Raw genomic sequence first — 7,513 nt, forward strand, 5'->3', positions numbered from 1 at the left:
CCTATCTTGCAAGTTATAGTCACCCACTATGTGTTATGATCCGGCAAACCCCGGAGTGACAGTAGTCGGGACACTTCCCGGTGATGACCGTAGTTTGAGGAGTTCATGTATTCACTAAGTGCTAATGCTTTGATCTGGTACTCTATTAAAAGGAGGGTGAATATCCCTTAGTTTCCAATAGGACCCCGCTGCCACAGGAGGGTAGGACAAAAGATGTCATGTAAGTTCTTTTCCATAAGAACGTATGACTATATTCTGAATACATGCCTACATTACATTGATGAACTGGAGCTAGTTCTGTGTCACCCTATGTTATAGCTGTTGCATGATGAATTGCATCTGACATAATTATCCATCATTGATCCATTGCCTACGAGCTTTTCACATATTGATCTTTGCTTAGTTACTTCTTCGTTGCCACTGTTACGATTGCTACAAAACTGCTACTATTACTTTTGCCACCGTTACCGTCACTTCCAAACTACTTTGCTAATAAATACTTTGTTGCATATATTAAGTCTTTCAGGTGTGGTTGAATTGACAACTCAACTGCTAATACTTGAGAATATTCTTTGGCTCCCCTTGTGTCAAATCAATAAATTTGGGTTAAATATTTTACCCTTGAAAATTGTTGCGATCCCCAATACTTGTGGGTTATCAAGACCTTTTTATGGCGCCATTGCTGGGGAGCATAGCTCTATTATTTGAGTCACTTGCGATTTATATCTGTTGATCACTATGAGGAATTTGAAAGATGAAAGAACCAAGATTTTTCCCTCAACTATGAGGGGAGGTAAGGAACTGCCATCTAGCTCTGCACTTGATTCACCTTCTATTTTGAGTAAACTTGCGACACCGATACCTACACCTGCTATTGATTCCAATATGTCTCATATTATTGATGATGACACCTCTTCTATACATGATGCTTATGATGATACTACTTCTCTGCTAGATAATACTGTGCCACAAGGTGAATTTCTTGATGAACAACTTGCTAGGCTTAGAGAGAATGAAATTATTGAAACTGATGATATTAATGAAAGTGATGATAAAGATTCTCCCCCTAGATATGAATTGCCTGTTGTGCCTGAGGGTTATTTTATGGATGAAGAAACTGCTAGAGACTTTCTTGCTTGCAATGATAGATATGATCTTAAGAAACTGTTATCTAAGCTGAAAGAAAAGTCTTTGAATGCTAGAATGAAATATGACCCTGCTTTTGCTACTTCACCTATCTGTGTTACTAATAAGGATTATGAATCTCTATCGATCCTGAGTTAATTACTTTGGGAGAATCTGATCCTTTCTATGGCTATGAATCTGAAGCTGTTGTGGCACATCTTACTAAATTGAATGATATAGCCACCCTATTCATTGATGAGGAAAAAAAATCCTCTATTACTATATCCTTAAATTGTTTCCTTTCTCATTAAAGGGTGATGCTAAAATATGGTTTAATTCTCTTGCTCCTGGTTGTGTGCGTAGTCCCCAGGATATGATTTATTACTTCTCTGCAAAATATTTCCCCGCTCATAAGAAACAGGCTTGGGGGAGGCTTGGGGGAGAAGTCTCCCACAGCTTGGGGGAGGCTTCTCCGATTACTTAATGCTTTGCCTGATCATCCTCTCAAGAAAATTTAAGTACTTGATATCTTTTATAATGGATTAACCGATGCTTTTAGAGACCACCTGGATAGTTGTGTTGGTTGTGTTTTTAGGGAAAGAACTGTTGAGTAAGCTGAACTTCTACTGAATAATATATTGAGTAATGATAATGATTGGACACTTCCTGAACCAACTCCTAAGCCAACTCCGAAGGAAAGGGGTATTCTATTTCTCAGTCCTGAAGATATGCAAGAGCCAAAGAAATCTATGAAAGAAAAAGGTATTAAAGCTGAAGAAGTTAAGAATTTACCACCTATTGAAGAGATACATGGTCTCGATAACCCGACACATGTAGTAAAGGTAAATTCTCTCTATAGATTTGATAAGGGTGAAATCCCATCTACTAATTTTGCTAGTCAATGCTTAGATGAGTTTGATAATTTTATTGTTAAACTTGAGTGATTATATGTCTAGAGTTAAAAGTGATCTTAAGCTTATTAGTAAACATGCTTCCATGGTTACGACTCAAGTAGAACAAGCACTTATGGCACAAGATGATTTGCTCAGTGAGTTGAATAGTAAGAATAATGATAATGTTGTTAGAGTTATGACTAGGGGTGGTAAAATGACCCAGGAACCTTCGTATCCTGAGGGCCATCCTAAGAGAGCTGAGCAAGATTCTCAGAGAGTTAATTCCGATGCACCTAGTCCTACTAATAAAAAGAAAAAGAATACTGATAGGACTTTGCATGCTTCTAGTGAACCTGTTATTGACACACCTGAGAATCCCAATGATATTTCTAATCTGGTGATGAACATGAACCTAGTGATAATGTTAATGATGATGTTCATGATGATGCTCAACCTAGTAATGCTAATGATGTAGAAGTTGAACTTGCTGTGGATCTCAATAACCCACAATCAAAGAATCAACATTATGATAAGAGAGACTTCATTGCTAGGAAGCACAGTAAAGAAAGAGAACCATGGGTTCAAAAACCCATGCCTTTTCCTCCTAAGCCATCCAAGAAAAAGGATGATGAGGATTTTGAGCACTTTGTTGAAATGATTAGACCTATCTTCTTGCGTATGCATTTGACTGATATGCTTAAAATGCCTCCTTATGCTAAGTATATGAAAGATATTGTTACTAATAAAGGAAAGATACCGGAAGCTGAAATTTCCACCATGCTTGCTAATTATACTTTGAAGGGTGGAATGCCAAAGAAACTAGGAGATCCAGGAGTACCAACTATACCATGTTCCATTAAAAGAAACTATGTTAAAACCGCTTTATGTGATCTTGGAGCTGGTGTTAGTGTTATGCCTTTCTCTTTATATCATAGACTTGATTTGAATAAGTTGACACCTACTGAAATCTCTTTGCAAATGGATGATAAATCAACTGCTATACCCATCGGTATTTGTGAGGATGTTCCTTTTGTGGTTGCAAACTTTACTATCTTAACAGACCTTGTTATTCTTGATATTCCCGAGGGTGATAGTATGTCGATTATCTTGGGTAGACCCTTTTTGAATACTGCAGGGGCTGTTATTGACTGCAACAAAGGTAATGCCACTTTTAATGTTAATGGTAATGAGCACACAATACACTTTCCGAAGAAACAACCTCAAGTTCATAGTATCAATTCTATTGGAAAAATCTCAACTATTACTATTGGAGGTTTTATATTCCCTCTTCCTACTATCAAAAAGAAATATGATATTCTTATTGTTGGGGACATGCATATCCCTGTTAAGGTAACCTAGTGTTATTAAAAAATTCTCCGGTTTCATGTCATTCGGAAGAAGTTTGTTAATAAGACTTGATCAACCCTGTTAATGGATTCCTTTTGATGAGCATGAGATGGATGAATTTGGGAAGCACAACGTTTTGTACCCTCCTTTTACTTTCTGTTATTTAGATTAAATAAAACAGAAATAGTAATTTCTGTCTTTTTCTGAATTATACGTGCAATAAAAGATACTCCGAAAATAATAGTTCTCCAAATGCCCTGAAAATTTAGTATGATTTTTTATAGAATATTTGAGAATTTCTAGCACTAAGAACACACCAGGGGGATGCACCAGAGAGCCACAAGGATGGAGGGCGCGCCCTACCCCCCGGGCACGCCCCCTGTCTTGTGGGCCCCACGTGGGTTCCCTCCACTTATTCTAGCACCCATTCACTTCGTCTTCCTCTAGAACAAGTACTTAAGGCACCAGATGATTTGCTCAATGAATTAAATAATAAGAATAATGATAATGTTGTTAGAGTGATGACTAGAGGTGGTAAAATGACCTAGGAACCTTTGTATCCTGAGGTCCATCCTAAGAGAGCCGAGCAAGATTCTCAAAGAGTTAATTCTGATGCACCTAGTCCTACTAATAAAATAAAAAGAATATCGATAGGACTTTGCATGCTTCTAGTGAACCTATTGTTGACACACCTGAGAATCCCAATGATATTTCTATTTCTGATGCTGAGACACAATCTGGTGATGAACATGAACCTAGTGATAATGTTAATGATGATGTTCATGTTGATGCTCAACCTAGTAATAAAAATGATGTAGAGATTGAACCTGCTGTTGATCTTGATAACCCACAATCAAAGAATCAACGTAATGATAAGAGAGACTTCGGTGCTAGGAAGCACGGTAAATAAAGAGAACCATGGGTTCAGAAACCCATGCCTTTTCCTCCTAAGCCATCCAAGAAAAAGGATGATGAGGATTTTGAGCGCTTTGCTGAAATGATTAGACCTATCTTTTTGTGCATGTGTTTGACTGATATGCTTAAAATGAATCCCTATGCTAACTATATGAAAGATATTGTTACAAAGAAAAGAAATATACCGGAAGCTGAAATTTCCACCATGCTTGCGAAATATACTTTTAAGGGTGGAACACCAAAGAAACTAGGAGATCCAGAAGTACCAACTATACCATGCTCCATTAAAAGAAACTATGTTAAAACTGCTTTATTTTATCTTGGAGTCGGTGTTAGTGTTATGCCTCTCTCTTTGTATCGTAGACTTGATTTGAATAAGTTGACATCTACTGAAATCTCTTTGCAAATGGCCGATAAATCAACTGCTATACCCATTGGTATTTGTGAGGATGTGCCTGTTGTGGTTGCAAACTTTACTATCTTAACAGACTTTGTTAGTCTTGATTTTCCTGAGGATGACACTATGTTGATCATCCTTGGTAGACCTTTTCTAAATATTGCAGGGGATGTTATTGATTGCAACAAAGGAAATGTCACTTTTCATGTTTATGTTAATGAGCATACGGTACACTCTCCGAAGAGACAACCTCAAGTTCATAGTATCAATTCTATTGGAAAAATTTCAACGATTACTATTGGAGGTTTTGAATTCCCTCTTCCTACTGTCAAAAAGAAATATGATATTCTTATTATTGGGGACATGCATATCCCCGTTGAGGTAACCTAGTGTTATTCGAAAATTCTCCGGTTTCATGTTATTCGGAAGAAGTTTGTTAACAAGATTTGATCAACCTTGTTAGTGGATTCCTTGTGATGAGCATGTGATGGACGAAGTTAGAAAGCACAACCTTCTGTACCCTCCTTTTGCTTTCTGTAATTTAGATTTAATAAAGCAAAAATAGTATTTTCTGTCTGTTTTCTTAATTATCCTTGCAATAAAAAATACCCTGAAAATAAAAGTTCTCCAAATGCCCTGAAAATTGAGTATGATTTTTTGTAGAATATTTGAGAATTTCTGGCACTTAGAACACACCAAGGGGACCCACCATTTGTTCACGAGGGTGGAGGGCGCACCCTACCCCCTGGGCGCCCCCCTGCCTCGTCGGCCCCACGTGCCCTTCCTTGATACGTCCATTTTGCATCATGCTTTTATATCGATATTTATTGCATTATGGGCTGCTACTACACATTATGTCACAATACTTATGCCTTTTCTCTCTTATTTTACAAGGTTTACACGAAGAGGGAGAATGCCGGCAGCTGGAATTCAGGGCTGGAAAAGGAGCAAATATTAGAGACCTATTCTGCACAACTCCAAATGTCCCAAAACTCCACGAAAGTCAGTTTTGGAATATATTAAAAATATTGGGCAAAGAAAGCACCAGAGGGGGGCCACCCACTGTCCACGAGGCTGGAGGGCGCGCCCTACCCCCTTGGACGCGCCCCCTCCCTCGTGGGTCACTTGGTAGCCCCCCGATGCCCATCTTCTGGTATATGGTGTCTTTTGCCCTGGAAAAAATCATAAGGAAGCTTTCGGGACGAAGCACTGCCGTCTCAAGGCAGAACCTTGGTGGAACCAATCTAGGGATCCAGCGGAGCTGTTCTGCCCTGGGAAACATACCTCCGGGAGGGGGAAATTGTCGCCATCGTCATTGCCATCAATCCTCTCATCGAGAGGGGGTCAATCTCCATCAACATATTCACCAGCACCATCTCCCACTACAAAAAAATACACTTTCGTGATGATACGTGTTTGTCACATTAGGTCGCGTTTTCTGTCATGCATGTACATCCATGACGATTTTATGACAAAATCAAGATAGTCATACGTGTGCTGTCGTAGAAGTGTTCCATGACATTACCAAAATATCATCACGGAAGTGTCCACTTCCATGACGATAAATCACGTGTCATAGAAGTGCTTTCGTCAAGGGTGACCGACACGTGGCATCCACCGTAACTGCTCGCCGTTAAGCTATCGGGTCCGGTTTTGGATCCAATAACCTGTTAACAACCCCGACCAATGAGGATTTCCCACGTGTAAAATCATCATTGGCTGGAGGAAACACGTGTCGGCTCACTGTTGGGACAGATGTCATACACTCATTGGACCGAAGGCGCCTATGATACGTCAAGACGTGGCACGACCCAATAGAGGCCCATTCCTGTGAAAATGCCGCCCCGTTTGACTTGGTCAAAAGGTGGCAGGCCGGCCCACGGAAAGCCTGTTAACGACCTGTTCGCATATAGCCCATTTACAGCCTGCTAACCCAGGGCCCGTTACGACCTATCCGAATTAGGCCCAGTAGCATCATCTGGGCCGTCCAATATGATTCCAGCCCATTTTAACTTCCGGCCCATGTATGGCCCATGACGTCTTTCGGCCCATATGAGGCCCTTTGTAACTCTTGGCCCATTAACGACCCATGGTGAAACTGGCCCGAGATGAACAATGTATCACTTTATACCCATTAACAGCCCAATTATTCCATTGGGTTGTTTCCAGCCCATGTTATCTTTCGGCCTTCTCAGGGCCCATTTATTCTTGGGCTCATTTCCAGCATTCGTTTACATACGGCCCGTTACTGTCATTTTCTGCTTGTGGGCCAAATTCAGCGCGTGGTTACAGTCGGCCCGTTTGTGGCCCATTAATACGTTGGGCCGTTTTTATAGCGTCATCAAATACGGCCGATTAACAACGGCCCGTTATGGTCGGCCCGTGAACGGACGATTCCAACTGTAGCCCGCTTATGACCATAATGCGGTCTGTTATTGGCCCATGTTTGGCCAATCGATCATACGGCCCGTAGAAGGCCCATTGATGATATGTGTCACACCCTAGCTAATTCATGCATTAGAGTGATTGCATCATGTTTTACTTTGATCAGAAACTTGGAAATGGGGATGACAGAACCCCCAGCACCCTCTTAATCCAACTAGGGTTTACTAAAAACTTTTCCAATGAACCTGAAATGCCCTTCTAAAATGTTAATAATCTTTGCCTTGGTCTAAAACCTCTGACAAAAATGGTGCACAATTTTCTAGGACATCCTAAGGTCACTCGATTAAATCATATGCTATTTGCATTTGGACATTTAAATGCTATAAAATATTTTAAATGTCCAAGTAATCATAAACCAAAATGTTTACTGTTGGACATGTCCTATATAGTG

This window comes from Triticum dicoccoides, chromosome 2B (assembly GCF_002162155.2).
Source record: "Triticum dicoccoides isolate Atlit2015 ecotype Zavitan chromosome 2B, WEW_v2.0, whole genome shotgun sequence".
NCBI classification, from domain to species: domain Eukaryota; kingdom Viridiplantae; phylum Streptophyta; class Magnoliopsida; order Poales; family Poaceae; genus Triticum; species Triticum dicoccoides.